This window comes from Bison bison, unplaced genomic scaffold, assembly GCF_000754665.1.
Source record: "Bison bison bison isolate TAMUID 2011002044 unplaced genomic scaffold, Bison_UMD1.0 scf7180017864466, whole genome shotgun sequence".
Taxonomy (NCBI): Eukaryota; Metazoa; Chordata; class Mammalia; order Artiodactyla; family Bovidae; genus Bison; species Bison bison.
The window spans coordinates 675,811-683,623 of NW_011495027.1; positions in this window are offsets into that span (position 1 = coordinate 675,811).

Here is a 7,813-nt window from a genome sequence, read left to right on the forward strand (position 1 = left end):
ACTGTATGGATCACAATAAACTAGTGGAAAATTCTGAAAGAGATGGGAATACCAGACCACCTGACCTGCCTCTTGAGAAACCTATATGCAGGTGAGGAAGCAACAATTAGAATTGGACATGGAACAACAGACTGGTTCCAAATAGGAAAAAGAGTACATCCAGGCTGTATATTGTCACCCTGCTTATTTAACTTATATGCAGAGTACATCATGAGAAATGCTGGACTGGAAGAAGCACAAGCTGGAATCAAGATTGCCGGGAGAAATATCACTAACCTCAGATAAGCAGATGACACTACACATGACAGAAAGTGAAGAGGAACTAAAGAGCTTCTTGATGTAAGTGAAACAGGAAAGTGAAAAAGTTGTCTTAAAATTCAACATTCAAAAAGTGAAGATCATGGCATCTGGTCCCATCACTTCATGGCAAATAGGTGGGGAAGCAATGGAAATAGTGACAGACTTTATTTTGGGGGGCTGCAAAATCACTGCAGATGGTGACTGCAGCCATGAAATTAAAAGATGCTTACTCCTTGGAAGAAAAGTTATGACCAACCTAGACAGCATATTAAAAAGCAGAGACATTACTTTGTCAACAAAGATCCATCTGGTCAAAACTATGGTTTTTCCAGTAGTCGTGTGGATGTGAGAGTTGCACTATAAAGAAAGCTGAGTTGCAGAAGAATTGATACTTTTGAACTGTGGTGTTGGAAAAGACTCTTGAGAGTCCCTTGGACTGCAAGGAGATCCAACCAGTCCATCCTAAAGGAAATTAGTCCTGAATATTTATTAGAAGGACTGATGCTGGAGCTGAAACTTCAGCAATTTGGCCACCTGATGCGAAGAACTGACTCATTAGAAAAGACCTTGATGCTGGGTTAGATTGAAGGCAGGAGGAGAAGGGGTCAACAGAGGATGAGATGGTTGGATGGTGTCACTGACTCAATGGACATGAGTTTCAGTAAACCTCAGTAGTTGGTGATGGACAGGGAGGCCTAGCATGCTGCAGTCCATGGGGTCTCAAAGAGTCAGACACGACTGAGCAACTGAACTGAACTGAATCACTAAGAAGTGGGGAACAGAGTTAGAGGAAGGTATATTGATAGGCAGAAAGTAACTTTTAAAAAGAACAGAGAGAACACATATAAACCAGAAAATTATAGTTGTTGGGGAATCACACAGCTGAATCTGTATCATCAGTTTCCTGTACAAGTTTTAAAGGCAGATTATACCATACCCCTGTGCTATGAGTGATATGCATTAGAAATTCAAGTTACATTAAGCTCTATTCAAGAGGCCAGACTACGGGTAACACAATTAGGATATGTTTTTCTTTCCAGTGATAAACATAAAGGCTGTTTAGTAATACAAAAAATTATTTATTTCAATTACCTGGGAAATTGTTTTTGTGATTTTCTCCATTCCCCAAAATGGTAAAGATGTTACTGTTTTTCATTGTCTACCTTAGTGCCTAATATAAAGTCTAGAATAGTATCTAATTTGAATCCATGAAAGTTACAGTTGGAGAGATTGAATTTAAAAATGAACTTATTTGCAAAAGGAAAGTAGAGTCACAGTTGTGGTTAAACTTATGATTACCATGGGGTAAGTGAGGGAGGGATAAATTGGGAGAGTGGGACTGACATATACTTGTGGATATATGTATCTGTATAACTGAATCACTTAGTTGTATACCTGAAACTAACAAAACATTGTAAATCAGCTACATCCCAATAAAAAATTATTTTGAAAAAGACCTTGAACTGGGTTTTTTTTTCCAGTTTTTCAAATCTTGAAACATACATATGGCATGACAAAATACTCATATGTGAAAAATTGGTTACACTGATTTGAAATACTAAAATTAAGGTAAGGTAAGAATACTGGAGTGGGTTGCCATGCCCTCCTCCAGGAGATTTTCCCAACCCAGGGTCAAACCTGCTTCTCTTGTCAACTGCATTTGGCAGGCAGGCTCTTTGCCATTGGTGCCACATAGGAAGCTCCAGTATTAAAAATGATTAATCATAATTTCTTGGACCATAGGAATGAAAACAGATTATCACACAAATTCTTTAAGCAGTCACTTTTTTAATGCCTCAATAAATATGAGAAAGTTAAAAAATATGTCAGACAGGAAATAAGTTATGCTTGATTAGCATACTTATCTAATTTCACTTTATTTATTTTTGTATGAGTGCTTCACTTAACTTGTAGAACTTTGAGAAGGAATTAAGGTTGTGTTTGGATGCAAAGATATAACTTTTTGAAGATGAAGCTAATTTATCACATCACCCTACTAGTAGTTTGGTCAGCAGAGTGTACAAAAATTCAATTTCACAAATATTTAAATTGATAAGAAAATTTGCTCATTTCATTAGCATGTAAGATATGTGATCATAATCAACTTCAAATACTCAAAAGTTACTTATAGATGAAAGTGAAGAGACCCCAAGTTTTAGAAGTTGGGGAAAATAAAATATTAAGGACTTAAAAGTAACAAATTCCTGCAGTTATTTCAAAACCAATGGTTTATTTAGAGTCCAAATTCAGAGCTATAAGATCTATAACACTTATCAAATCCAGTATTTAATAACAATGAACAATTTCCAAAGAGTAATGGCTCTTTTTCCTTATCATTGTCAATCTTATCACTGATATCATTTCATCATCTTTTTGCCTGCCCCACTGAAGAACTGATGCTTTCAAATTGTGATGCTGGAGAATATTCTTGAGAATCCCTTAAACTGCAAGGAGATCAAACCAAATCCTAAAAGAAATCAGCCCTGAATATTGGAAGGACTGTTGCTGAAGCTGAAGCTCCAATACTTTGGCTACCTGATGCAAAGAGCAAGCTCACTGGAAAATACCTTGATGATGTGAAAGATTGAAGGCAAAAGGAGAAAATGGTGGAAGGAGGATAAGATGGTTAGTTAGCATCACTGACTCAATGGGAGTGAATCTGAGCAAACTCTGGGAGACAGTGGAGGGCAGAGGAGCCTGGTGTGCTACAGTCCATGGGATCACAGAGTCAGACATGACTTAGTGACTGAAAACAGTAACAACAAGGATCAGAAAAGCACAAAGTCACTCAGAAAGGATAGCGATATTTTAAATGATGGCTTTACTTCCCCAAGGAGTTGCTAGTACTTAGTTGGTTAGAATTAATTTATAAGTGATAGAGATTTTTTAAATCTAAGTTATATTTCCTTATTAATAATTTCTGTTGGCTCAATTAATATTAAGAAACTCTACATTCATTAAGCAAATACTTACCAAAACATATTTTAGGCCCGATACTGTGATTAGGTACAAGGCACATACTAATAAATAAAAGTAATTTTGTTTTCAAAGATATTTTGAGTATCTCCAATATATTAAGCAAGTCTTTGTTTTTTTAAATTCATTTATTTATTTACATATTTATTACATAGTAGAGGAGAAGGAAAATAAAATAATATATCTCAAACAAAACATTAATAAAGATTAGAATGCAAAGAAGGATAAAGCAGGAAAAATAGATGGAGAAATCCTGGGAATGCCATTTCAGTCACAGTAAATACCACCATAGAGGTGGTTTGTAATAGAGATTTGAATGAAATAAGAGAGTGAGCTACTGAATATTTGTGAGAAGAAATTTATTTGAAGATTGAGAGAACTGTGCCAGGTACAAAGAGACTATCTGAAGGATTGAGGTAGGGATGTGCTTGACTTACTCAAAGAGAAGCTAGAAAGGAAAGCTAGTGGAGTGAATGAGGAGAATAATTAAAGGAAGAGAGATTGAAGAGAATTAACATCCCAGATCACACTGGATCTGTCATAATTTAAAATATGGGCTTTTAGTGTGACGGGAATCCAGTGAACGCTTTGAGCATTAAAACGATCAGCATGCTAGTTTGTGGTAGATGGATTACCATGAGTAAGAGTGGAGACAGTTAGGAAACCATTGCAGCGGTGGTGGTGTAGCCACTAAGTCATATCCGACTCTCGTGACCCCATAGACCATAGCCCACCAGGCTCCTCTGTCCATGGGATTTTCCAGGCAAGAATACTGAAGTAGATTGCCATTTCCTTTTCCATGGGATCTTCCCAACCCAGGAATTGAACCCAGGTCTCCTGGTCAAGGTTAAATAAATAACAAACAAAAAACCCTGACAAAACCAAAAATGACTAGTCTGATAATAGAGATGGAGGGAGTGCTAAGCAATTGAATATCAGATCTATTTGGCAAAAACAAAACGTTAAAGACGATTCTAATTTGTTAACATGAGCAACAAGTAAATAGTAGTAAAATGAAATAGACCAGGAGAAGTGAAGGTTTGAAGGTAGTGGGGAACAAAAATGTGAACAAAGTATTTATTTTGGATGATTTTAGTTAGAATACTGATTATGCAAGTGGATATATGAGACTCAAATTCAAATTGGTACCAGAGATAGAATGTTTGGAAACCTTAACACTGATGTGGTGTTTAAAGACTTAGAACTAGATGGAATTATTCGCAAATTAATATACAAAAGAAGGGAAGTGAAGACTGAGGAAGAACTCTCCTACTTTTAGAAGCTGGGAGAAAGATCTAACAGAATGGTCAGTGTGATGTGTGGAATTGTATCCATTCAGGAAAGATATGTTGAAGTCCTAGATCCTACTACCTGTGAATATGATCCTATTTGAAAGTAGAGTCTTTGCAAATGTAGCCAAGTTCAGATGAGGTCCTTAGAGTGAGGATTAAATATAACCAGCACCCTTATAGGAAGAGAAGATAGACACACACAGAGAAAAGAAAGCCAGAACACACAAATGGAGAGAATGAAATGCAAAGTTGGAAGGAGAAATTGAAGTGAGGCAGCCAAGGACCACTTGGCCAATGAAAGCCAAGGACTATCCACAAATCAATAGAAGTGAAGGACTCTCCCTTCTGGATTTGAGAGAGGGTAAAGTTCACAGAGTTGTATCAGACTCCATAGGTTTAAGGGCTCAGGCCCATAATACTGCCCCTGTGCATGCATGCTAAATCCCTTCAGTCATGTCCAACTCTTTGCTACCCTATGTACAGTAGCCCTCCAGGATCCTCTGTCCATGGGGATTCTCCAGGCAAGAGTACTGGAGTGGGTTGCCAAGCATCCATTTGGGATGGAGCCCAAATCTCTGTGTCTCCTGAATTATCAGGTGGGTTCTTTACCACTAATGCCACCTGGGAAGCCCTAATACTTCCCCTAGTTTATACCTAATCTGCAAATGGGTGATTAAGTTACCCACACTTCTGCTCCACCCACAGCAAATTTGGGGGAATCCTACAATTCCCTCAGGTTCTATAATTTACTAGAATAATTAACAGAACTCAGGAACCTGCTTTTCTTATGATCACTGATATATTTTAAAGCAGCGGTCCCCAAATTTTTGGCATCAGAGACCGGTTTTGTGGAAAACAATTTTTCCACAGAGTGGAGATGGAAGGGGAGGGATTATTTTGGTTTCACCCACCACTCTTCTCCTGCTGGTTGGCCATTTCCTAACTGGCCATGCACTGGCCATGGTCCGGGAGTTGGGGACTCCTGTTTTAAAGGATATAATGAGGGAAGAAACAGAAGGCAGAAGTGCATTTAGGACAAGACATGGATGGAAGTGTGTGGCATCTCCATGCCCTGCCTAGGTGTGCCACCATCCTGATATCTTGATGTGTTCACTGACCCCGAAGATCGTGAGCCTCATTATCGAGGAGTTTTTATGGAGATTCAATTACATAGCCATAAAGAACTACCTAAAAGGATAAGAGGGAAAATTTTGCCACTCAGAGGAACAGGAATAATGCTGCTCCTACCAGTCAGAATGGAAAACCTTGTGATTTATGGGGCATCAAATACATTGCTCAGAGGTTTTTGCCTAATGGATGGGATAAATATTAGCCCTAAATTAAATGTTGTTCTGTTTACATATAACAAAGCTTAAACACAAGACCCATGAAACTTAACTGAATTTCAGGAGAAAACTCAGAACTGTTTTTTGTTGTTGTTTAGTTGCTAAGTTGTGTCTAACCCTTTTGTGACCCCATGGACTGTATCCCACGAGCTTCTCTGTCCATGGGATTTCCCAGTCAAGAATACTAGAGTGGGTTGCCATTTCCTTCTCCAGGGTATCTTCCTGACCCAGGAATCAAACCCACATCTCCTGCACTGGTCAGGTAGATTCTTTACCACTGTCACCTAGGGAGGCCTCAAAATTGCTTGTATAAATACAAAAATATCCAATACTTAACAAGATAAAAGGCACAAATATCTGGTATTCTCTACAAAAGTTACCCAAAATGCAGAAAGATAGAAATGTACAAGCCATAATAAGGAATAGAGAGAATGCTAACCAAGAGCCATGAAATAACTTTTGTAGGTGATGGATATGTTAATTACCACAGTGGTAGGGATGGTCTGACAGGTGGATACATACGCTAAAACATATCACACTGTATACTTTGTGTGAAGTTTACTATTTGTCAATTATATTGCAGTAAACCTGTTATTAAAAATATGATCACCCTAAAATAAAGAGAGAATGGGAGGTGAGGAAGTAGAAAGAACATCTTTTTGGAAGTGTTTTTCTATAAAGGGTAACAGAAGAAGAGGCAGTGGTGTGGAAGGGAACAAAGTTGTATGTATTTTCTCTATGTCAGAGAAATAACAATATTTAAAACCTAGAATTTGTAGGAGTTTGTGATTAGTGGATATAAGAGATGAGGATAAATTTGATAACTAAAAGGCAATATACTATTAAATTAGAAACAGGTTTGGGTTGAGTTCACAGATGTGGCCTTTAGCTGTTGTGTGATCCTGTGCAAACTACTTGTATCCAATCCAATGACAATCTATTTCTTCATCTCTAAAAAATGGATAATAGCAATATGTACTTTGCAGTATATTTGGAATTTAAAAAATCTTAAGTATGTAAAGGAGACAGCTGGCAAGCCCTACTGAGGCCTAAAACATAATTAACTTTTTGCCTTTGCTTCCTCTGGGCCATGTAGACAATGAAAAAGATATTCTTTGCAGACATTTAGCAAGCTTGTCTTATGCAAATGAAGATGAACAATTTACCAGTGTTGTAATATTTTTATTTTCGTTCAAATCTGTTTTACTTTGCTAATTGCATCCAAATCAACTGTCTCTGAAACATATTTTCATGACATTGACTATTTACTATTTGGAAGAAAATTAGAGTATAAAAAATATATTTTTTTTTAATTAATAGCATACGCCAGCTATATGACATTCTAGAAAAGGCAAAACTATGGAGGCAGCAAAGACATCAGTAGTTGTCAAGAATAGAAGGCAGGGAGGAATGAGGAGGTGGTGAACAGATTTCTAGGGCAGTGAAACTAGTCTGTCTGATACTGAAGAGGAGGCAATTTTTTTCCTCTACCCCCTTAGCTTTTTGGCTGGGCCTGAAAATTAAACTAAGGGATCAACAGGAGAAAAGCATATGCAGATAAGTTCTACATGGCATGGGAGCCTTCATAAGGAATGAAGACACAAAGAAATAGTGAACCTTATTGGCTTTAATATTGAATTGAACAAAAAGAGGCAACTGTGGAATAATAACTAAACTATGTTAACTTTATAATATAGGGGAGGTGAAAGGAAGATAAGAATTTTAATAAGGTACATTTTATATAGAATTCTCTTGGCTTTGACTCTCCATTTTGAAGAATGTTTCTTTCCTTCTGGGACATGGAGACTGTCTTTCACGTGAGGATTTGTATCTCCTGTTTTCAGGATGAAAAGGAAAATTAGAATGCCTTTCAGGCATCTGCAACTGTCTTTAGATTAA